Source organism: Dendropsophus ebraccatus, chromosome 13, assembly GCF_027789765.1.
Source record: "Dendropsophus ebraccatus isolate aDenEbr1 chromosome 13, aDenEbr1.pat, whole genome shotgun sequence".
In the NCBI taxonomy this organism is placed as follows: Eukaryota; Metazoa; Chordata; class Amphibia; order Anura; family Hylidae; genus Dendropsophus; species Dendropsophus ebraccatus.
The window spans coordinates 50,730,431-50,754,111 of NC_091466.1; the positions used below are offsets into that span (position 1 = coordinate 50,730,431).

General features: G+C 47.2%; 2 protein-coding genes across 3 annotated transcripts in view; one reads left to right on the plus strand and one right to left on the minus strand.

The window, feature by feature from the left end:
* ACTR10 (actin related protein 10) overlaps window positions 1-23,681 on the plus strand; it is a 464,033-nt gene that overhangs the window by 45,006 nt on the left and 395,346 nt on the right. For both annotated transcript variants that reach the window (XM_069950794.1, XM_069950796.1), the window contains exon 2: window positions 10,522-10,599. The gene's annotated coding sequence lies outside the window, so the exon portion shown is untranslated. The remainder of the gene's footprint in view (window positions 1-10,521; window positions 10,600-23,681) is intronic.
* The window catches only part of LOC138770554 (uncharacterized), an 83,177-nt gene that overhangs the window by 24,223 nt on the left and 35,273 nt on the right, over window positions 1-23,681 (minus strand). The gene's annotated exons all lie outside the window — the stretch shown is intronic.

A 23,681-nucleotide genomic window follows, 5' to 3' on the forward strand; every position in this document is an offset into this window, starting at 1 on the left:
CCATCCAGTCTGCCCCAGTCTCCCCCCATTCTGCCCCAGCTACCCTCAGTCTGCCCCAGCGATCCCCAGTCTGCTCCAGTCACCCCCAGTCTGCTCCAGTCTCCCCCAGTCTACTCCAGCCACCCCCCACTGTGCCCCAGCTACCCCCAGTCACCCACAGTCTGACCAGATACCCCCAGTCACCCACAGTCTGCCCCAGCTACCCACAGTCTGCCCCAGCTACCATAGTCACCCTCAGTCTGCCCCACTAACCCCCCAGTCTCCACCAATCACCCCCCAGTCTGCTCCAGACACCCCCCAGTCTGCCACAGTCACCCACAGTCTGCCCCAACCACCCCCAGTCTGCACCAGTCACCCCCCAGTCTCCACTAGTCACCCCCCAGTCTGCTCCAGACACCCCCCAGTCTGCCACAGCTACCCCCAGTCACCCACAGTCTGCCCAGATACCCCCAGTCACCCACAGTCTGCCACAGCTACCCCCAGTCTGCCCCCAGCTACCCCCAGTCTGCCCATGTCACCCCCAGTCTGCTCCAGACACCCCCCCAGTCTGCCACAGTCACCCACAGTCTGCACCAGTCACCTCCCATTCTTCACCAGTCACCCCCAAGTCTGCTCCAGACACGCCCCAGTCTGCCACAGTCACCCACAGTCTGCCCCAACCACCCCCCAGTCACCCCCAAGTCTGCCACAGTCACCCCCCAGTCTGCTCCAGCCACCCCCCAGTCTGCACCAGTCTCCCTCAGTCTGCCTTAGCTACCCCTAGTCTGTTCCAGTCACCCCCAGCTACAAAGGTTTCATGGGGCCCCATGAATCCTAGCTGTACCCCTGCCCCTCACCTGTACTACTACACCGCTCATCTATTCCTGTATTACTACTACACCCCTCATCCTTTTGTATTGTTCTTACTGGAAAATTCTAACTGGAAAATTCTGGACCCCCCCCAAAAAACTCTGGTGACAAGCCACACCCCGCAAACCACACCCACAACAGGTCACACCCATGAAGACCACACCTTCTATAAGCCACACCCCTTGTTGACAACGCAAAAGTGTCCCTGGAAAAAATTTTCAAATGTTGCCAACTATGCATATGGACAGGGGCGGTCTTGGCATTTCTGGGGCCCCAAGCGAAGTTATGTCTGGGGCCCCCCCTTGACACGCATTCCAAAACAATAGACCGCTGTGTGCTACCCCCAATAGTATATACCCCTTGTGTCCTGCCCACAGTAGTATATACCCCTTGTTTGCTTCCCCTAGTAGTACATAGACCCCTGTGTGTTCCCCCAGTTATATATAGCCCCCCGTGTGCTGCCCCAGAAGTATATAGACCTCCTGTGTGCTGCCCCAGTTGTATATAGACCCCCTGTGTGCTGCCCCAGTTGTATATACCCCCTGTGTGTTCCCCCACTAGTATATAGGCCCCCTGTGTGCTCCTTCAGGGGTATTTAGCCCCCCTGTGTGCTCCCCCACTTGGATATAGACCCCTGTGTGCTCCTCCAGTAGTATATAAACCCCCTGTGTGGTTTATATAGACCCCCGCTGTGCTCTCCCCCAGTTAAACAGACCCCTGTGTGCTCCCCCTCCCATATAGTATATAACACAATAAAACAAACACTTATACTCACCTGGGTCCGGGCGTCTCCTATTCTCTTCACTCTTGTGGCCGCAGGAAGGGTTTTCCCTGCGATCACAAGAGACAGCACTCCCCTTGTCCTGGCGCCGATGCTCCAGTGATGTCACTGGAGCGCCGGCACCACAAGGACAAAGCTGCCACTTGTGACCGCAGGGAAAACCCTTCCTGCATCCACTCCTTGTGTGCTGCCCCAATAGTATATACCCCTTGTGTCCTGCCCACAGTAGTATATACCCCTTGTGTCCTGCCCACAGTAGTATATACCCCTTGTTTGCTTCCCCCAGTAGTACATAGACCCCTGTGTGTTCCCCCAGTTATATATAGCCCCCCCCGTGTGCTGCCCCAGAAGTATATAGACCTCCTGTTCGCTGCCCCAGTTGTATATAGACCCCCTGTGTGCTGCCCCAGTTGTATATACCCCCTGTGTGCTCCCCCACTAGTATATAGGCCCCCTGTGTGCTCCTTCAGGGGTATTTAGCCCCCCTGTGTGCTCCCCCACTTGGATATAGACCCCTGTGTGCTCCTCCAGTAGTATATAAACCCCCTGCGTGGTTCCCCCAGTAGTATATAGACCCCCTTTGTGCCCCACCAGTATTATATAGACCCCTTGTGTGCTGCCCCAGTAGTATATAGACCCCTGTGTGCTCCTCCAGTAGTATATAGGCCCCCTGTGTGGTTCCCCCAGTAGTATATAGACCCCCTGTGTGCCCCACCAGTATTATATAGACCTCCTGTGTGCCCCACCAGTAGTATATAGACCCCTTGTGTGCTGCCGCAGTAGTATATAGACCCCTGTGTGCTCCCCCAGTTATATTTAGACCACCTGTGTGCCTCACAAGTAGTATATAGACCCCCTGTATGTTCCCCAAGTAGGATATAGACCCCCTGTGTGCCCCACCAGTATTATATAGACCCCCTGTGTGCCCCACCAGTATTATATAGACCCCCTGTGTGCCCCACCAGTATTATATAGACCCCTTGTGTGCTGCCCCAGTAGTATATAGACCCCTGTGTGCTCCCCCAGTTATATTTAGACCACCTGTGTGCCTCACAAGTAGTCTATAGACCCCCTGTATGTTCCCCCAGTAGTATATAGACCCCCTGTGTGCCCCACCAGTAGTATATATACCCCTGTGTGCTCCCCCAGTAGTATATAGCCCCCCTGTGTGCTCCTCCAGTAGTATATAAACCCCCTGTGTGGTTCCCACAGTAGTATATAGACCCCCTGTGTGCCCCACCAGTAGTATATAGACCCCTCTGTGAAGTCCCAGTAGTCTATAGCCCCCCTGTGTGCTCCCCCAGTTATATATAGCCCCCCAGTGTCTTCCCAGTTATATAGCCCCCCTGTGTGCTCCCCCAGTTATATATAGCCCTCCTGTGTCTTCCCCGTTATATAGCCCCACTGTGTGCTCCCCCCATTTATATAGACCCCCGTTGTGCTCTCCCCCATTTACACAGGCCCCTGTGTGCTCCCCCTCCCATATAGTATATAACACAATAAAACAAACACTTATACTTACCTGGCTCCGGGCGTCTCCTCTTCTCTTCACTCTTGTGGCCGCAGGAAGGGTTTTCCCTGCGATCACAAGAGGCCGCGCTCCCCTTGTCCTGGCGCCGATGCTCCAGTGATGTCACTGGAGCGCAGGCACCACAAGGACAAAGCTGCCACTTGTGACCGCAGGGAAAACCCTTCCTGCATCCACAAGAATGACTGACAGGAAGGGGGCCAATGTCTCCCGCCCTGTCAGTGCTGCTGCATGTAAATATGAGTGCTCATTACGAGTGCTCATAGTTACAGTTCAGATGGCAGCAGTGAGCAGGGCAGCGGCCCTTTCCAGCGGTCTTGAGCATAAGAGCGGGGCGTGGGGCCCCCCTGGATGTTGGGGGCCCCAAGCGATCGCTTGGGGTGCTTGGTGCCAAAGACCGCCGCTGAATATGGATGCATGACATCCATGCTTAATCTCTTGTGTGCCCGACCGAACAACGTGGCCCCCAGGGGGGTTAAGTGAGAATGCATGGCATCCTCAATTAACCCCATGGGGGCCACATTGATGTCACAATATACCCATCCCAGTAAGGAAGGGGTTAGTTGCCCTCCTTCCTTGCTGGGATGAGTACAGTGCTGGGGGGAGAAGGGGGCCCTATTGATACTCACCACTGACGTCTTCGCTCTTCAACAGAGCCTGGCACAGTGAGATCCAAGTGTGCCAGACTCTGCCTCTTCATAAATGGTGCCCCAGCATCAGCCAATGCAGTGTTCCCGCTGCAGTCACTGATCAAAAGACGACCAGGAGAAGACCGGAGGATAAGTAAACCCCCTGTGGACCCAAATGTTACCCCCCTGGACCACAATATGGTCCACATGGGGTTAGGTTAACCCCCTGGGGACTAGACAGTGGCGCTTTTCTCCCTGAAAAGCACAACTAAAAAACACCTTGGAGGAGATTTATCAAACATGGTGTAAAGTGAAACTGTCTCAGTTGCCCCTAGCAACCAATCAGATTCCACCTTTCATTTTCCAAAGAGTTTGTGAGGAATGAAAGGTGGAATCTGAGTGGTTGCTAGGGGCAACTGAGTCAGTTTCACTATACACTAGTTTAATAAATCTGCCCCATATGCATAAGCTATGGCTTTTTTTTAGTGGAGCTGAAGACTTCTATTGAAATCTATGCCGGAAAAACTCCAAACCCTCATCCTGCTTTATTTTAGTAAAACAGCCACAGAGCTACAGAAACACCAGAGGGGAGAGAAGAACGCCACAAAATAACGCCATAATTGCAAGGGAAATCATGAACTTCTATTGATTTCCAGCTAACATCTGGCCGCATGGCGTTTTTATCAGCGTTTTCCTAAAAAAAAGAGGCAGTGTGAAGGAGGCCTAATAGAATATTTTTACAAGCATTTTACTGGTATTACCAAATCTGACCACTTGATGGCAGCAGAAGATATAGGACAAACTATTAAAGTGGTAGTGCAGCGTTTCAAAATTATTCACTAAATAACCCACATTACAAAGTTATACAACTTTGTAATGTATGTTATGTAAATAAATGGCTCCCTTCCCCGTCTTCCCCCCCATCCATGCTAGACCCGGAAGTGTGGTGCATTATACTTACCGCATTCATGACGACCCCCGTCGGCCATCTTGCATAACTGTGCTCAGCCAATCGCGGCTGAGCAGCTGATGATGCGGAAGAGGGGGGTTGGCATGAGGGACGGCTGGTGCGCTATGGCCGGCCGCACGAAGATGACATCATTGTCCCAAAAGGGCAGACAGGAGTCGACACGAATCAGGTGAATATAGGGCATCACACTTCCGGGTCTAGCGCGGGAAGGGGGGGGGGGGGACACAGGGAAGGGAGCCATTCACTAACATAACACACATTACAAAGTTGTATAACTTTGTCAAGTGGGTTATTTAGTGAATAATTTTGAAACGCTACCCCTTTAAGAAGCAGAACCCATAGAAAGATATAGCACTGGGTTTACTGGAAGGAGTATGGAAGCCTGAGTAAGTTGAATGAAATCTGAAAACTGCCTAGCATATAAGTAGTCCTAGTACTCTGACTTTGTAATTGTTGGGATGCAGTGAATGCTATTTTCTAACATTGTGCATACATAAGCACACGCACACATGACGGCGTCCATTCCTCCAGTCTAAAAAACAGAGGAGTGCGGGCTTCAGGGTAGGGAGGGGGATTTGGGGAATTGAATAGACGAGCATGGTGCCTGGACACCAATAAAGCCTAATACCTGTAGTTGCCTGGATACCAGGGATGCTAGTACCTGTGGTTGCCTGGATACTATTAAGGCCCAGTACATGTGGTTGCCTAGATACCGGTTGCCTTGACACCATTGAGGCTTAGTGCCTGTGGTTGCCTGGGTACCAGTGATGCCTAGTACTTGTGGTTGCCTGGATACCAATGTAGCCTAGCACCTGTGGTTGTCTGGATACCGGCGATGGTTAGTACCTGTGGTTGCCTGGATACCAGTAATGCCAAATACCTGTGTTTGCCTGGATACCAATAATGCCTAGTACTTGTGGTTGCCTGGATACCGGTGATGCCTAGTACCTGTGGTTGCCTGGATACCGGTAATGCCTAGTACTTATGGTTGCCTGGATACCGGTGATGCCTAGTACTTGTGGTTGCCTGGATACCAATGAAGCTTTGCACCTGTGGTTGCTTGGATACCGGTGATGCTTAGTACCTGTAGTTGCCTGGATACCAGTAATGCCTAGTACCTGTGGTTGCCTGGATACCAATAATGCCTAGTACTTGTGGTTGCCTGGATACCGGTAATGCCTAGTACCTGTGGTTGCCTGGATACCAGTAATGCCTAGTTCCTGTGGTTGCCTGGATACCGGTGATGCCTAGTACCTGTGGTTGCCTGGATACCGGTGATGCCTAGTACCTGTGGTTGCCTGGATACCGGTGATGCCTAATGCTTGTGGTTGTTGGTGTGAAGGGTCCAATTTTTAGACATAACCATATGCTTAACCCCTTAGTGAGCGCCATGCTGCCTTTTCACGGCAGTCACTAATGGGCTTTATTGCGATGCATACGCCTTTTAACGGCGGATGCATTGGAATAAACTGCAGCCCCCCTGCGGCGGCATAGCGGGGGATCAGCTGTCAATGTGACAGCTGACTCCCCCCCCCCCCTTCAAACTACCCGGATCGGAGGATCTTCCGCTGCGGGTAGTTTAACCCGTCAATGTCGCTGTCAAATCATAACAGCGGCATCTAACGGGTTCCTGTGGGTCCCAGTCGGTCCGGTCCCCCGATGTCTCCATGGTGATCCCGGGGGCCTAATGAAGGTCCCCGGGATCACCATGGAGATGCCTCATGCTGACATGGCTGTGCTGAATGCCTGTCAACATGATGCATAATACAATACACTGTACTACAGAAGTACACTAATGTACACTAGTGTAAAATTAAAAACAAAAAGTAAAAAAAAGTGTGCACCAAACACAAAACATCCCCCCCAAACCCCCCCCCATAATAAAAATGCATTACATTCCCTATACATAATGAAACGTTACATACAACAGATCAAAAACAAAAATCCTATACATATTTGGTATCGCCACGTCCGTAACGACCCAATCTATAAAACAATATCAATAATTATATCGCACGACACGCTGTAAAAAAAAAAGAAGAAAAAACAGTACCAAAGCTATTCTGTATTTTATCAATCCGCTTTAGAAAATACGTCATAAAAGAGATCAAAAAGACATATATATGTAAAACTTGGTATCAGTAGAAACTACAGATCTTCCCGCAAAAAATAAGACCAAAAAGAGCGCTGTCGCGCAAAAGATAAAAACGCTATGGATCTTGCAATGTGGTGACAAAGTTTTTGTGGGTTTTTGCTAGGACGATAGTTTCTATTGCGCCAAAGTGGTAATAGTTAAAAAAAAAGTACACAAATTTGGTATCACTGTAACCATAGTGACCCAGAGAATAGGTTTATTATGGTATTAGTGACTGCCGATACAGATTTTTACGGTAGTCACTAATGGGTTCTATTCTCCTGCCATCAGCTTTTTACAGCGATGGCGTAAAATAGTGCAGCGGCACCAGTAAGGCCCACAGTCCCCTTCTCTTAGCTAACGGAGGTAGCTGAGAGGTTGCGGTAGAGTGTGAGGTCAGTCCCGGCCGGTCCCTGTAACGGGGATGCTGTTATTAACAGTATAACCGCAGCCAGCGGTAACGGGCATTGCCGTCTCAGCTGAGCGCTTTCATCTCTTCTCACCGTGAATCCACGGTGAGAGGAGATGAAAACATGTCCCGCACACCCCCCCTACTCCCCAGGATTAACCCTAGTGACCCAGTCACTGACCTTCCCCTCCCTGGGCGGCCATGTGATTCAAGATGGCCACCGCCATCACTGTGAACAGACTCTGTTCACAGTGATAGATTCCTAAAAATGACTAAAGTCCCATTCTCTCCACCACCAAAGGTGGCAGAGATTATGGAGCAATGATGGGGGACCACCCGGAGTGGTCCCGGTACAAGCGATCAGTGGTATATACTATATACCGCTGATCGCTTGTTCAAAATGCTGACGACACTTTTTATCCCCTGTCACCAAAGTCAAGTGCCCCGGATTACCTGTAACCACCCCAGATTACTCATAACCACTCCAGTTTACCTGTAACCACCCCAGATTACCTGTAACCACCCCGGATTACTCATAACCACTCCGGATTACTCAAAACCACTCCAGTTTACATGTAACCGCTCAGATTACCTGTCACCACCTCAGATTGCCCGTTACCACCCCAGATTGCTCGTCACCACCCCAGATAGCCAGTGAACACCCCCAGATTGCCCGTGACCACCCCCAGATTGCCCGTCACCACCCCAGATAGCCAGTAAACACCCCCAGATTGCCCATAACCAACCCAGATAGCCAGTAAATACCCCTATATTGCCTGTAACCACCCCAGATTGCCACAGACTGCTTGTAACCACCCCAGATTGCCCGTAACCACCCTAGATTGCCACAGACTGCTGGTAACCACCCCAGATTGCCGGTAACCATCCCAGATTGCCCGTCACCACCCCAGATTGCCCGTGAGCACCCCCAGATTGCCCGTCACCACCCCAGATAGCCAGTAAACACCCCTAGATTGCCCATAACCACCCCAGATATCCAGTAAACACCCCCAAATTGCAAGTAACCAACCCAGATTGCCAGTACACACCCCTAGATTGCCCATAACCACCCCAGATAGCCAGTAAACACCCCTAGATTGCCCATAACCACCCCAGATATCCAGTAAACACCCCCAGATTGTCCGTAACCACCTCAGATAGCCAGTAAACACCCCCAAATTGCAAGTAACCAACCCAGATTGCCGGTAACCACCCCAGATTGCCCGTTACCACCCCAGAATGCCACAGACTGTCCGTAAGCACCCCAGATTGCCCATGACCACAACAGATCCGGGGTGGTGACAGGCAAATGCCCCAAGATTGCCACTTACCACCCCAGATAGCCAGTAAACACCAAAATGACACTCCTTCCCTTTTGAGCCCTGCTGTGTGCCCATACAGTGGTTTATGCCCACATATGAGGTACCGTTGTACTGAGGAGAACCTCTGTTACAAATTTTGAGGTGAGTATTCTTCCCTGTTCCTCATGAAATTGAGAAATTTCAAACTAAACTAACATATTATTGGAATAATTAAATTTTTTCACTTTTACGGTCTAGTTTTAAATACTTTCCTCTAATACCTGTGTGGTCAAAATGCTCACCACACCCCAAGATGAATTCTTTGAGGGGTGTACTTTCCAAAATGGGGTGACTTTTGGGGTGGTCTATTCTGCTGACAGTACAGGGGCACTGCAAACGCACCTGGCGCTCAGAAACTTCTTCAGCAAAATCTGAACTGGAAATGCTAATAGGCGCTCCTTCCCTTCTGAGCTTCGCTGTGTGCCCATACAGTGGTTTATGCCCACATATAGGGTACCATTGTACTCAGAAGAACCTGCGTTACAAATTTTGGAGTGCGTTTTCTCTCATGTTGCTTGTGAATATGAGATACTTTAATCTAAACAAATATATTATTGGAAATTTTGTATTTTCCTTTTTTTTTTCCGGCCTAATGGTGAATACTTTCCTCCAGCCCCTGTAGGGTCAAAATGCTCATTATACCCCTATATTAATTCTTTAAGGTGTGTAGTTTCCTAAATGGGGTCACGTATGGGGGTTTCCAGTATATAAGCCTCCTAAATCCACTAAAAAAAAGAACTGGTCCTTAAAAAAAATTAGTTTGTGAAATTTCATGAAAACTTGATATTTTACTGATACATATCTAAGCCCCGTAACACCCTAAAAAGTGAAATATGTTTACGAAATGAAGCCAGAATAAAGAGGACATATTGATAATGTGACTTCGTAATTAATTTATGTCATGTGTCTTTCTTTTTTTAGAAGTAGAGAATTTCAAAGTTCGTAAAGTGCAAATTTTTAACATTTTTCACGATATTTTGATGTTTTTCACAAAAAAAACCACACAAGACAGTGACCAAATTTTGTCACTAACACAAAGTACCATATGTGACGAAAAAACAGTCTCAGAATTACTAGCATACTTTAAAGCATCACTGAGCGATAAGCGCATAAAGTGAGACAGGTCAGATTTTGAAAAATGAGCCTGGTCAACAAGGCCCAAATAGGCTCGGTCCCTAAGGGGTTAAATGTTTTTTTAATTTTATTATTACCCCCAGAAATCGCAAGAAAATATAATTTTTTTCAAAGGAGCAAAAAACAAGTTTCCACTGCTCCCACAATGATCCGCTCCAATCCCCAGGAGTCCAGCTCTTGGCCTCAGCAGACATATAGTAGTAGTGATGGGGCGGTGGTGTTCAGCCCTAATGACAGCCGTGTAAATATGATAGGTGCATACATTATACAGAGATAATGGACCGCGTGTAACACACCTACTGTTTGGAGCACCGACCCCTGCATTTATGGGATATACTACAAGATCCCCCCCTTATGCTTCTGTGGGGTAATAGTAGGGTAATTTTTAATAATCCAAAAAGCACCCAATGATGGAAGAATATACATAGTAGATAGCAGCTAGATGGCTCCTTGGGCAATACAGGCAGTGCATTAATACAGATCTATTTCTCTGTTTTAATAGAGGGACAGGGGGGCATGGGTGAGAGGTAGAACCCATCACTCCCACCATCTATATATTCCCTGTCCCCCTTCTTATCAGTATACGCTCCAACATAGGGCTGGACGCCGCTGATTGTGACCGTATAGGATATAGTTGTATTGTACAGTGAGACATAGAAATGATGAATAGATTAGTCTGGTTATATCTACACTTACACCTAGCTTCTTCTTTCTTCACTTTTTTAGTGTCAACAGAATTAGAAAATATGGAACCTTAACCTCAGAATATATCCTGGAAGAAAGTATCTCTGAAAATGGTGCGAGGTAAGCCATTCATTATGTGGTCATGCTTTATGACTGTGGGTCACGTCTTGTATATTACTTGCCCATTTAGGGTAGATGGTTGGGTTTTACTTTGGTTAGGAGGAGATTGTGTGACTACATGCAGGCGGTACAATTATGTTTGGGAGGGAGTCCCTGTCACCAGTGGGGGGATGTTGGTGACAACGCAACCCCACGCACTATGTCTGGTTTGGGGTCGGTCCACACTCATGTAACTCATGCGTGGTCATGGCTTGTCCATTCAAAAAAGTGAGGATAGCCCCTGTTAGTTCAGGATATATAACCTTCCCTGCATATATAGACAGCAGGGGTCTTATAAGGGTTTCCTGTATATTCTCCCTTACTTATAAATATTGACATGTTATGGTAAAGCGTAATATTATACCACAATATGGTGGTACATTTCATCCATAGTGTATAAACTGTACATACTGTACATGAGAACAAATGGAAGGAGCATAGAGGCCGACACGGTAGATTATTTTATTCTTATGGTGCCGCAGATAACGTTATACTCACCTGAAATCGTACCATCCCCTGCATGTGTGAATGGACACTGAAACACATAAGACATTTTCCCTTACCTGTCATGTCGCCCGATAAGGTGGAGATCTAGTGCACATGTCCACTGTTCCACAATGCCAGAGCTGTATATGGCTGTAGCGCCAATTCCAGACGTTGACTACACGCAGAGGTGGTTTGCAGGAATGACTACTCTATTATACTTTGTATATGTATTAAAGGGGAACTCCAGCGGGGGAAAAAAAAAATCTTTCAAATCAACTGGTGCAAGAAAGTGCCAGAGATTTGTAATTTAATTCTATTTAAAAAACCTCAAGTCTTTCAGTACTTTTAATTACATAAGCATATATATATATATATATATATATATATATATCACACCACATTGGTATCATACACTAACTATTCTTGACTATATGAGTGCTTGTATAGTGGTAGTTTACAGATCCTACATAGAGCTGGTATCTGACCACTGTTTATCAGTGTGTTTGCATATATTAGTGCTTGTATAGTGGTAGTGTACAGAGCTTATGTAAACATTGTATCTGACCACTCTATGGCAGTATTATTGATTATATATGTGCTAGTATAGTAGTAGTACATACATGATCACGTCATTAGGTAAATCCTAGCTATTTTATTTTTCTTGTATTGTTCCTAGTGTAATTTACAAATGAATATGAGTAGTGATAGACGGCTCCATCCTAGGTGTTGTGTGACATTGTGTATTTTCCCGCCATATGGCAGGGGTCAGGGCCGGACTGGGACTTAATATCAGCCCTGGCATGTAAAAGCACCCAAGCCCACTTACCGTACGGGGAAAGTTTTATGATAAAATGTCACTGCAGCACAGACACTACTAAGGTCCCTATATACTATATAATCATGTTAGACATACCGGGAGCTACAATTCTCAGCAGTTCCTGAAGGTCTATAGCTATCAGGGCATGCTGGAAGTTGTAGTTCACAAGTGGTGGAGTTGGGTGTTAGATTTTTTATTCATGTAAAATGAATACCCCTGAACTATGTAACACCCAACCCCATATATTGTGAACTACAACGCCTATCATGCCCTGACAGCTATAGACCTTCAGGGACTGCTGGGAGCTCTAGTTCTCTCAACAAAGTAGATAATTCGGGGGAATTCATTTTACCTTAATTAAAAAAATGTATTTTGTTGGGAAAACTACAACTACAGTTCCTGAAGGTCTATAGCTGCCAGGGTAGTTCACAATCTATGGGGTTAGGTGTTACATAGTTCTGGGGTTTTCATTTTACATGAATAAAAAATGGAACTCCCAACCCCATAGATTGGAAACTACAACTCCGAGCATGCCCTGACAGCTATAGACTAAGGGCCAGTTCACACAGAGTAAAACTGGCAAATTTTCAGCCGCGGAATCACTCCAGCCTCCGTACCATACTGGAAGTCTATGGGAGGCTCCTCTCTCCGCGTGGAAGAATGGACACGAGCCTCCTATAGACTGGCAGTATGGCACGGAGGCTGGCGGGATTCCGCAGCAGAATTTCGGCAGCCTTACAGGAACTGCTGGGAGTTATAGTTCTCCCTACAAAATACATTTTAATTTTGTAGGGAAAACTACAACTCCCAGCAGTTCCTGAAGGTTTATAGCTGTCAGGGCATGCTTGGACACATATATACATATATATATATATATATATATATATATATATATATATATATATATATATATATAACCCTTACATTATAGATGCTCCCCACTGTGTACTACCCCTTATAGATGCCTTCTCTGTGTATTCCACCTTATAGATGCTCCCTCTGTGTATTCCCTCTTATAGATGACCCCCCTGTATTGTCCCCCTTATAAATGACCCCAATGTGTTGTCCCCCTTATAAATGGCCCTACTGTGTTCTCCATCCTCCTTATAGATGCCCCCCCTTTGTTGCCCCCTTTATTTTGCCCCCCTTATAGATGCCCCCCCCCGCCGTGTTGTCCCCCTTATAGATGGCACCCTTATGTTGTCCCTCTTATAGATGGCCCCCCTGTGTTGTCCCCATTATAGATGGGCCCCCATCTTTTCCCTCTTATAGATGGCCCCCCTGTGTTGTCCCCCTTATAGATGGCAGTCCTTGTGTTGTCCCCCTTATAGATGGCCCCCGTGTTGTCCCCCTTATAGATGTCCTCCTGTATTGTCCCCTTTATAGATGGCCCCCCTGTGTCGTCCCCCCTTATAGATGGCCCCCCTGTGTTGTCCCCCTTGTAGATGGCCCCTCTGTTGTGCAAAGCAGATAAATAGAACAAATTCACCTAACAACTTGCTCCCCCATCGCAGTTCTCTTCTCCTCTTCTTCCCCTCCTGATACGCAGCTCCCTGGTGGTGTCATGGAGATTCCCAGCAGCGCAGGTATCAGAGAGCTCAGTGTGCAACGGGGCTGGTACTTCCGGCACAGGGAGCGTCTCTAACACGCGCTCCCTGTTCCGGAAGTCCCGGATGCCAGCGCACACTGAGCTCTCTGGTGCCCCGGGCACCCCCAGGGGGCTCAGCCGGGGGCTAGACTGCCCCCTGTGACCGCAAGCAAAACACTGCTTGTGGTCACAAGAGAGGATGTCGGCCCCTCTGCCATTTGCCAGAGATGACCTTTGACCAGTCAGGTTCTAGCAGTGATTATATTGAATATGAGCTGCTGGGATTTCATTGCCAGACCTGCTTTTTAGTCCCAGTCCATCCCTGTTCCCAGTTCTCAATAAGTCCCGTACTCTAGGTTCCATACCTACTCTAATTTAGGGCTTATTCGGAATTAGAATAAACACAGCTACTTTCCTGCAAAAACAGCACCACTCCTATCCTCAGGTTATTTGTGGTATTACAATTCAGCTCCATTCACTTGAATAGAACTGAGCTGCTCAACCTGACCCACCTGAGGACAGAAGAGGGTCTGTTTCTCGACCAAAGCGGCCATGTTTTTCTAAGCCTGAATAACACTTTAATTGCCTTCTGACATAAGTCGCTCACCTTCAAGCACTGCACTTGTCTGGATATTCTGATATCTATCCATTGAGTTTTTAGTATAAGGAAAAGAAGTAGATCTCCAGCCCTTTCTACTGGGTGCCTTACTTAGTCTGGCCTCTCCCCTTTGACCTGTCTGGCACGGGAGACCCCACCAGGAGCATTAACTCCAGGCAGCTTAGCTCAATGGATCACTAGGGCATGCAAGCTCCCTCACCACGTCAAGGTGAAGGCACAAAGAGGGAGCCCTCCCACCCTCTATCCACAAAGCTCTACGAAGTCTTACGGAGCTTGTGCACCACCAAAATCTGGTGGTTTTGGTCCAGTCCAGTTATTATTGTCAAATCCGGTAAATAAAGTCCGGTAAAAATTTTAAGTCCACTTAGGGGACTATAACATGTATCTATTAAATTTACTAACACGGATCATTGCTATTCCATAGCCTAGAATTGATCAGTGTTCTCTGCGATCATTGCAGAGATCCTGCCTGTGCAGACTCTTTGCACTGATCGCCCATCTAACTGCCGTGAGGAAGGTAAGTGACCTCCAGCAGACAGAAAAAACTATCGGAACCCCTGCATCGGGTTCCTGTGACTGTCCCTGTCAGACAGTGACAGGAGCATGCATTTAATTTCTGCGATCGTGGCATTGAAAGGGTTAACGGCAGGTCCGTGACCGCCCATTATTAACAGTGAGGACCCAGCTACTCATAGCAGCTGGTCCTCACTCACTATGAAGCAAGCTCAGCTTCTAAACTCCCTTTATAGAGCCCCTGCAGACCATGGGGTAAATGTATGCCGTGTGCCATCTGGGCCATAACTTTCATGGCATACATTTACGTCCATTGAAAAAAAGACAAATTTGGTCAGCTCTCCTAGAACACCATTCACACTAGGCAGGTCCGCGTTGCTACAAAAACACAGAAAAATGCAACAGCTCACCGCAATGGCAAGATGTAGACCCACTACAGACATGAAAATGGTTAAAAGAAGCCCCCCTCCCCCAACTGCTAAAAAAATTTCCCACAAAAATAATGAGGCTCTCGGTTACCTTTTGCAAACAGTGTAAACCACCCCACCACGATAAGATAGCCTCATGCACGGGGCGGACCCTACACTGTATATGGCCTCTCCATGGTGTATAATACACCTATGCTCTGGGCATAGCAACGCGCTCCTGCCTAGTGTGAATGGTGTTCTAGGAGAGCTGACCAAATTTGTCTTTTTTTCTTTGTTCCAGATGGGGGGAGTGGCTGCCTCTACTTGTTTGTGCACTCCACCCATTCCACCCAGGTGGTGCAATTATTTTTGCAGGTATAAGATGGATCTTGCATGCCCAGAGCATAGGCGTATTATACGCCATAGTACAGTGTAGGGTCCAACCCGAGCATGAGGCTACCTTATCGGGTGATTTACACTGATTGCAAATGGTAACCAAAAGCCTTATTATTTTTGTGGGAGTCTTTTTTTTAGCAGTTGGGAGGGGGGCTGCTTTTAACTATTTTCATGTCTGTAGTGGGTCTACATCTTGCCATTACGGTAAGCTGTTGCATTTTTCCGTGTCTACATTTATGTCCATTGTCGTTAAAGTGACTGTACCACCAGGCCCAGGCAGAAGCACTGGAGGCGGGCCGACCCACCCTTAGTGGGAAGAAACCTCAGCCCCTCTATGATATGACTCCATTAGAATCAATGGAACCCTATTATAGAGGGGCTAGGGTTTCCTCCCACTAAGGGTGGGTCGGCCCGCCTCCAGTGCCTGGTGGTCGGCCCGCCACGGCCTGGTGGTACAGTCACTTTAACCCCTTAGTGACCGCCGCACGTATTTTAACGGCGGCCACTAATGGGCTTTGATCCGATGTGTACGCCTTTTAAACGTTGGACTCATCGCAAAAAATTACCGGCTGGCGGCGGCAGCAGTGCGGAGAGTCAGCGAGGATTCTCCACTCCGGGCAGTTTAACCCGTTAAATGCCGCTATCAAAGTATTACAGCCGCATCTAGTGGGTCCCGGACGGCGCCGCGGGCATACTCACGCGGTCGCGATGTTCCACGGCGAAGTCCGGGCCCCCGATGTTGTCATTGTGATCCTGGGGTCCTAATGAAGGCCCCCGGGCTCACCATGCATATGCCATCCTGCTCACAGGGGTGGCTGTGGCTATTGCCTGTCAGCAGGATGGTCCCATTATAAAATACACTGTACTGCAGAAGCAGTACAGTGTATTGTATAATGTAATCTAAGTGTTACACTAGTGTACAGTAATGTACACTAGTGTAAAAGTAAAAAAAAGTGCACCAATCACAATCCCCCCCTCCCCCATAATAAAAAATGCATTACATTTCCCTTCACTATAAAACATTACATAAAAGTGATCAAAAACACAAATCCTATACATATTTGGTATCGTTACGTCCGTAACAACCCAATCTATAAAACAATATCAATAATGATGTTGCACGACACACGCTGTAAAAAAATAAATAAAAAAACAGTACCAGAATAGCTATATTTTATCAATCCACTTTAGAAAATACGTAATAAAAGAGATCAAAAAGTCATATACATATAAAACTTGGTATAGAAATAGAAATAGAAACTACATATCTTCCCGCAAAAAATAAAAAACAACCCTGACGCGCAAAAGATAAGAACGCTATGGATCTTGCAATGTGACGACAATTTTTGTGGGTTTTTGCTAGGAGGATAGTTTCTATTGCGCCAAAGTGGTCAGGGCCGCTTTAACCTAGGTGCATATGGTGCACGTGCTCCGGGCCCCCTAGTTCAGATCACGTGACAGGGGCCCCCCTGCTGAGGAGAGCAGTGAAGGGGAAGGAGCTGAAGACACAAGTGTCGGAGCTCTGTGACACCTGTGGCAGTGCGGGGCTGGTGGTGGTCGGGAAGGAGGAGGACTGTAGCTGCTTCCTGTGATACAGAGTGACCGGGTCTTACAGGAAGCAGCTACAGGCTGCACTCCATGCTCTGCTGGCCCTGTCTGCGGGGGAGCCCAGGAGGCAGTGCCTACTGTACAAGCATCCAGCCTCTCCCCAGGCAGAGTGTGTGGAGGCCGGGGAGCAGCGCCTGCACCATGGATGTAATGTCGTGGCAGGGAGGTATGGGGTAATTAGGGTAATTTATTCTGCCACGCTTCAACTAACTGTCTATGTCTAGATTGTAAAATAGGGAAGTGTCGGCCGTAAGGAAATCACACCAACAACCAGTTTGGTCCAAGTTCCATATACACTCCTCTTTATTACTTCCTTGATCCATACATTTATAGGGTAGAATATAGGGGTGGTTACAATATAACATTATTACATTCCTCTTTGATCTAATTGGATTACACCAAATCTCTATTAATTTATGCATTTTCTACTGCGTAGCTTAGGCCTTTAGACTCTTGTGGTAGTAACGTTTTCTATCTTCACATATCTTCTGGACGTGACTTCCTCTATCTTCCTCTGCAAACCACCAGCATACCATTCTTTGTCCAGGACAGGAACCATTAATCTTCCATGTGAAGGCTTTGCCTTGCAGAAGCAGTTACAAGCTACTAGTGTATATATATATATATATGTCTGAAGCAGTTTGTTAAGAATTATATATTGTAATGAGAATCACGTGTTAGTATACATTGTAGATTTAAATGTTTCTCTTATGAGGGTCATCCCCTGACCCCATACTTGACAGTCCCCCCTAGAAACATTGAAATCACTTAATCACCCATTAGAATAACCTTTCCCTTGTTTTCCCTAAAAACTAGTAGTCTTGAGCCTTTGTAGCTGTCTCATGGTGAGGGATGGGGAGTAGGGGTATTTCACCCAGCTACTGGAGTTTGTGTTCCTAACAAACACCACCTCCTTCCACTGGGACTTAGTCACCATGAGAGTCTACCCTTCCCTTATCTATCCCTAATTAATTTGTAAGTCTAGGTTATTCTTTATCATATAAGTGATTCAAAGGGAACCTGTCAGGCCCTGGGTTGCTCAGTAATAACTCTCATTGGGAGAACCATGATTAATGAGGCCAGTAAAACTACTCCTAGCACCGTGCCCACCTGTGCTAGCCACTTCTGCCATCCGCTCATCCAAGAGAAGTACTGGTCCCATGGGTCTGTTATACCAGCATTCCTCTTTAGCTCTTCAGATATGTTGTCTAGTTTTTTAATGGCTAGGGTTACCTTACCGTTTGGACCAGTATTGTCAGGTATATAGGTGCAACAAACATCCTTGATCATTTTACATACTCCACCATTCTCTGCCAACACCATATCTAGGGCCATTCTGTTCTGGAAAGTCATAATAGATGTGGGGCCTAGTTGGTCTACCAATCCATGTAGGGCATCCCGAGTGTAATTGACAAATCTCTGTTGATTGTAATAAATATAGTTTATCCAATCCACATTCTTGTTTATGGTTATCTGAGGGAAGATTGATTCAAATCCTGCTTTCACCTGGTCCCTAGCTTTGAACTCATCTGGCACCCCCCTTGGGACTCCTATGGCATCTATGTATACGTGTGGGTCAAAGCTTCCCTTTGGGGTCAGATCAATAGTTCTCTTGTGTCTGATGGAAGAGTCAAGGGACCTTGCTATTCTAGAATGAGAAAACCTCTTCCATCTTACCATCTTCAAGGGGTATTACATGAAGTGGCATTAGGGCATTGGCTAGTGCACATTCCCCTGTCCAATTACCTTCAAGTTTGGGTCTTATTTTCATATCCCCACAAATCCAGAACACATCAGCTACTGATTGGACCTGGTTCAGGAGTTGGTCTCTGGTTGCGTTACTGTAACTTCCACAATAGCCTGGTTCAAACTTACCCAGGTTTCTACCCTCCCCTTCGCTCACGAAGCATGTGTAGTTACCAGGGTATATTGTGATTCCCTGACTTCGGGTGGGTGCTTGTGTGATTATGGGATATTTTACTTTCCAAGTCTCACAAATCGGGTTGTTAGTAGTACTGTTGGTGAACAGGCTGAGGAAACACCGTTCTGAAGCTGGGTCTAGGTGTAGGGGAACTGACCCAAGGTGTGGGCGGGCACTAGAGCATACATAACAGTTTGATTGGTTGTATTGTGCTGCAGTGTATTTCATCCATTCTAACCAATAGTTGGTATCACTGTATCCTGTCTCAACTGCATATACATCTTCTACCGTGGGGTCTGAGATAGCTACCATCTCATTATACATTTGCATGTGGGATTTGGCTAAATGTATTATATCCGTTGTTTGTTTCTCCTCTGTTCTCCACTCTGGAGAATGAAACATGTCCTTCAGCTTGATTCCTGCCTTATAACCAGATGCCATTCCCCCATATCCACCTATAACATATGTTCCTGCATCATTAGCACTGGGGTTTTCTACGGTTATAACTAGTTTCACCTTCTTCTTCTTAACACACAGTGGTTTGAGTAAGGTCAGTCTATCGAGTAAGGGTTTCCCATTCTTGTCTTTCCTCTGTAGTATAGCCTCTGGTCTATATCCCCAATCAGTGTCTCCAGTGTTCCATCCCACTGCCCCCCAGGAGTCGCAATGTGGACCCCAATAGTTATCATCAGTAACACACATATACCACACAGTCCCCTCATCGCATGTCATTCCCCTGGGTAGATTAAAATTGACCTTAAAAGTTGCTATATGGGTGTTGGATGAATTATACCAGAGAGTAATGAACTCCTCATCTTGTGTAATGGCTACCTCTGTTGTCCCCCAACCCACCCAGGCAGAACACATTATAAAAAGGATAAAGACGTCTTTCATGGTGATGGACTGGTGGGTGACACCTTCTTGCAGTGAGAGGCGTGTATCCAGGTGGTTTTCCCTTCAAGTTTCACAGAAGTTGGAGACACCAAAAGCACTTGGTATGGGCCTTCAAATCTAGGTTCCAGAGCGTCTCTGACGTGCTTTTTCACAACCACAAAGTCACCTGGTTGGAGGGAGTGAGTGCTCTGGTCAGATTCTGGATCTGGAATAGAGGAGAAAACTGCAGCATGTGTTACTTTCAATTCATTGCACAGGTTTACAACATACTTCACAAGATTATCATTCCCCGCCTTCAACTGTTGTGGGTAATATGCCCCAAGCCTAGCAGGACCCCCAAATAGAATTTCATACGGGGTTAGACCGGTGGGCTGCCTAGGGGTGTTCCTGACAGAGTAGAGGGCAATAGGTAGGATCTCAGGCCATGGGAGGGATAACTCTCTGCTTGCTTTCAGAATTTTATTTTTCAGTGTGGCATTCATTCTTTCTACCTTCCCACTACTTTGAGGGTGGTAGGGGGTATGTAAGCCTAAGTCTGCCCCTACCATCTTCCAGATCTCCCTAGTCACATCTGCAATAAAGGCTGGGCCTTGGTCGCTTTCAATAACTTCTGGAACTCCAAACCTACAGACTAGGTCGGTCAAAAGTCTTTTCACAGTAAGTTTGGCTGTCATGTTAACAACTGGGTAGGCCTCCGTCCATCCTGAGAACATGTCCACCACCACTAGGACATACTTGTATCTTCCACTCTTTGGTAGTTCCATGTGGTCAATCTGGATCCTCTGGAAAGGATATAGCGGTTTAGCCAAGTGTTTCTTGGGAGTATGCACTGTCCCCCCTGGATTGCAAGTCTTGCAGATGTCACAACTCTTAGCATAGGTAGCTGCTGCGATAGAGATTCCAGGTGCCAGGTAAAACTTAGTGATGGTGGAAATCATCTGGTTCTTCCCTCTGTGGGTGACTCCATGGGCCCACTGCACCACTGCTGGGAACAATGCTCTTGGTAGGCAGAGTCTTTTGTCCTTTCTCCAGAATCCATCTTCTTGCATCTTAGCTCCTTGTTTTTCCCACTCCTTCTTTTCTTCTGGACCTATCTGGGACTGGAATTGCTTCAACAGGGTAATTCCTGGATTGGGTATATCTTCTTCTTCTCCAGCTTCATGTTCTTTTTTCCTCCCTGCCCTTGTTAGCACGTGTATAGCAACTTCTGCTTCCTCTCGAACTTCTGGGAGAAGTGCTGCGGCCTTTGCTGCTAGATCTGCTCTGTAGTTGCCCTTGGCTTCTTCTGTCTCTGTTCTTCCATGGGCTTTAACCTTCAGGATGGCTACTTGAGCCGGTAGATGGAGAGCTCCCATCAAAGTCTTCACGGCTCTGTGGTTCTTGATGGGCGTTCCACTAGCTGTCTGGAAACCTCGCAAGGCCCATTTTCAGGCCAAAGTCATGCGCTATTCCATGCGCGTAGGCTGAGTCTGTGTAGATATTGGCAGTCTTCCCTTCCACTAGCTTGCAGGCTTCGGTCAGGGCCCTAAGTTCAGCTTCCTGGGCCGACATGTGGGAAGGAAGGGAGTTTGCCATCACAGTTTCTGATAAGGTGACCACAGCAAATCCTGTATGGAACTGTCCTCTTTCATCCGCGTACCTTGAGCCATCCGTGAAGAGAATATAGTCAGGATTGTCCAGTGGTGAAGTAGAAACATTTGATAGACGTGAAGTCTCATCTTCCATCTGCTGGACACAATCATGTTCTGGATAGTAATCTTCCTCTGTAGGGTAGTCTTCATCCCTGTGAGATGCAGCACTATTGCCTTCAATAGGATCACATTCCCCCCTTGAGAGAGGAAGCAGAGTTGCAGGGTTCAGAATTGTACATCTTTGCAGTGTGACGTTTTCAGGCAAGAGGAGAGAACTTTGCAGGCGTGTCCTGCGCTGCATAGACAAATGAGGTTGTTGGGACAATTTCAGAATGGCTTGTAAATTATGTGGTGCCAAGATAGTAACAGGATGTCCTAAGATGAGATCAGCCGTTTTGTCCAGAAGTGCTTGTGCTGCAAGAACTGCCCTGAGGCAGGTGGGAGCCGCTCTAGCCACTGGGTCCAATCTGCAAGAGTAATATCCAAGCGGCCGTGTTCTTCCACCATGTTTCTGGGCCAATACTCCTGAAGCATGACCATTGTTCTCAGAGATGAAAAGGAAGAATGGTTGAGTATAATCTGGTATCCCCAAGGAAGGGGTTTGTAAAATAAGATTCTTAAGTTCATAGAAACAGTTCATAGCCTCTATGGGAAGACCATGTGAGTCCTTGATGTCAGCAAAGGAGTCATAAAGTGGTTGCATCAAAGCTGAAGCGTTGGGAATCCATTGGCGGCAGTAGGTAATCATTCCAAGAAATGCTTGCAGTTGGGTTAGAGTCTGGGGTGGCTTGATCTCTGCCACTGCCTTCTTGCGGTCTTCCGTAAGGTGTTTGGTTCCACTTGAGATACAATGTCCTAGGAAAACAACTTTTTCACTGCACCACTGCAGTTTTGACTGTGACACCTTGCAGTTAATGGAGGCCAGGTGCTGAAGTAAGCTGATAGAATGATCTTCACAAACAAAGGCGTTTGGGGCACACAAGAGCAGGTCATCAACATACTGAAGGAGAACCACATCCGGGTGTGCCAAGATCCATGGTTGTAAGCATGTCTGCAGTGCTTGAGTGAATTGGTTTGGAGAGTTCTGTGCTCCCTGGGGCATTCTTGTCCAGGTATACTGTTTCCCACAATAAGTAAACGCAAAAAGGTATCTTGAAGATTCTTCTAGAGGAACGCTGAAGAAAGCGTTTGCAAGAAACAAGCAGCAAAAGGAGGTATTTGGGAGAGGAGAGTGTTGGGGTTCGGAACCACTGGGGTTTCCAGGACAGTAGCAGCATTCACAGCTCTGAGATCTTGAACCAAACGGTATTTTTCAGGTTCACCTTGTGCAGTCCTCTTCTTGACAGGAAATAAGGGTGTATTGGCAGGTGACATGCACGGGATAAGCACGCCGTTCCTCAGGAAGGCGGAAATCTGTCCTTCCAGAGCCTGTTCTTGACCAGCTTTCAAGGGGTATTGAGGTAGGTGGGGTGGTAATGCACCTTCTTTCAGGAAGATACGTACTGGGGTGACAGGAAGTAGGCCAATATCATCAGGGCCTGTGGCCCATAATCCATCCGGGATTAGGGGTAGCACTCTTGGAGGGATATTTTTGTGACAAGGAAGCACTAGGAATGTGTGTATGGCTTGTAGAGCACATATTTCTTCAGTGGTAGGAGTATTTTCGAGGTCTAGATACATTCCAGATGAATCAAATCGGATAGTTGCTCCCATCTTCTGTAAGAGGTCAGCTCCCAGTAAGTTGGTTGGGCATGAAGGAGAAACAAGAAGTCTTGACAGTATACTCTGGTGTCCAACAGGCACTGGATAGGTAAGGCGAGTCTTGGTAGGTTGTCCGTCAACTCCGACACATGAGATATAGTCAGGAGAGAGGGTGACACCTGGTGGGATATCCGAGGTTCTTAAGACTGATCTGGCTGCACCCGTGTCCACTAGAAAAGGGATTTCATGACCATTTACTGGAAGTTTGACTGTAAAAACAGGGCCAGATTGATAAGAAAGGTCTTTGTCCGCCAGGTTAGTGAAAACAGTAGACACAGGCTTGCCAAGTTCCTATGCATCAGGGTAAAACCAGTCCTGAGGAGGAGGAGGAAATGATTGCTGATCAAGTTGGTCGTGCTGTTGAGATCTCTGTGGTTGACGACCCTGGCTTGAGGGTCGATT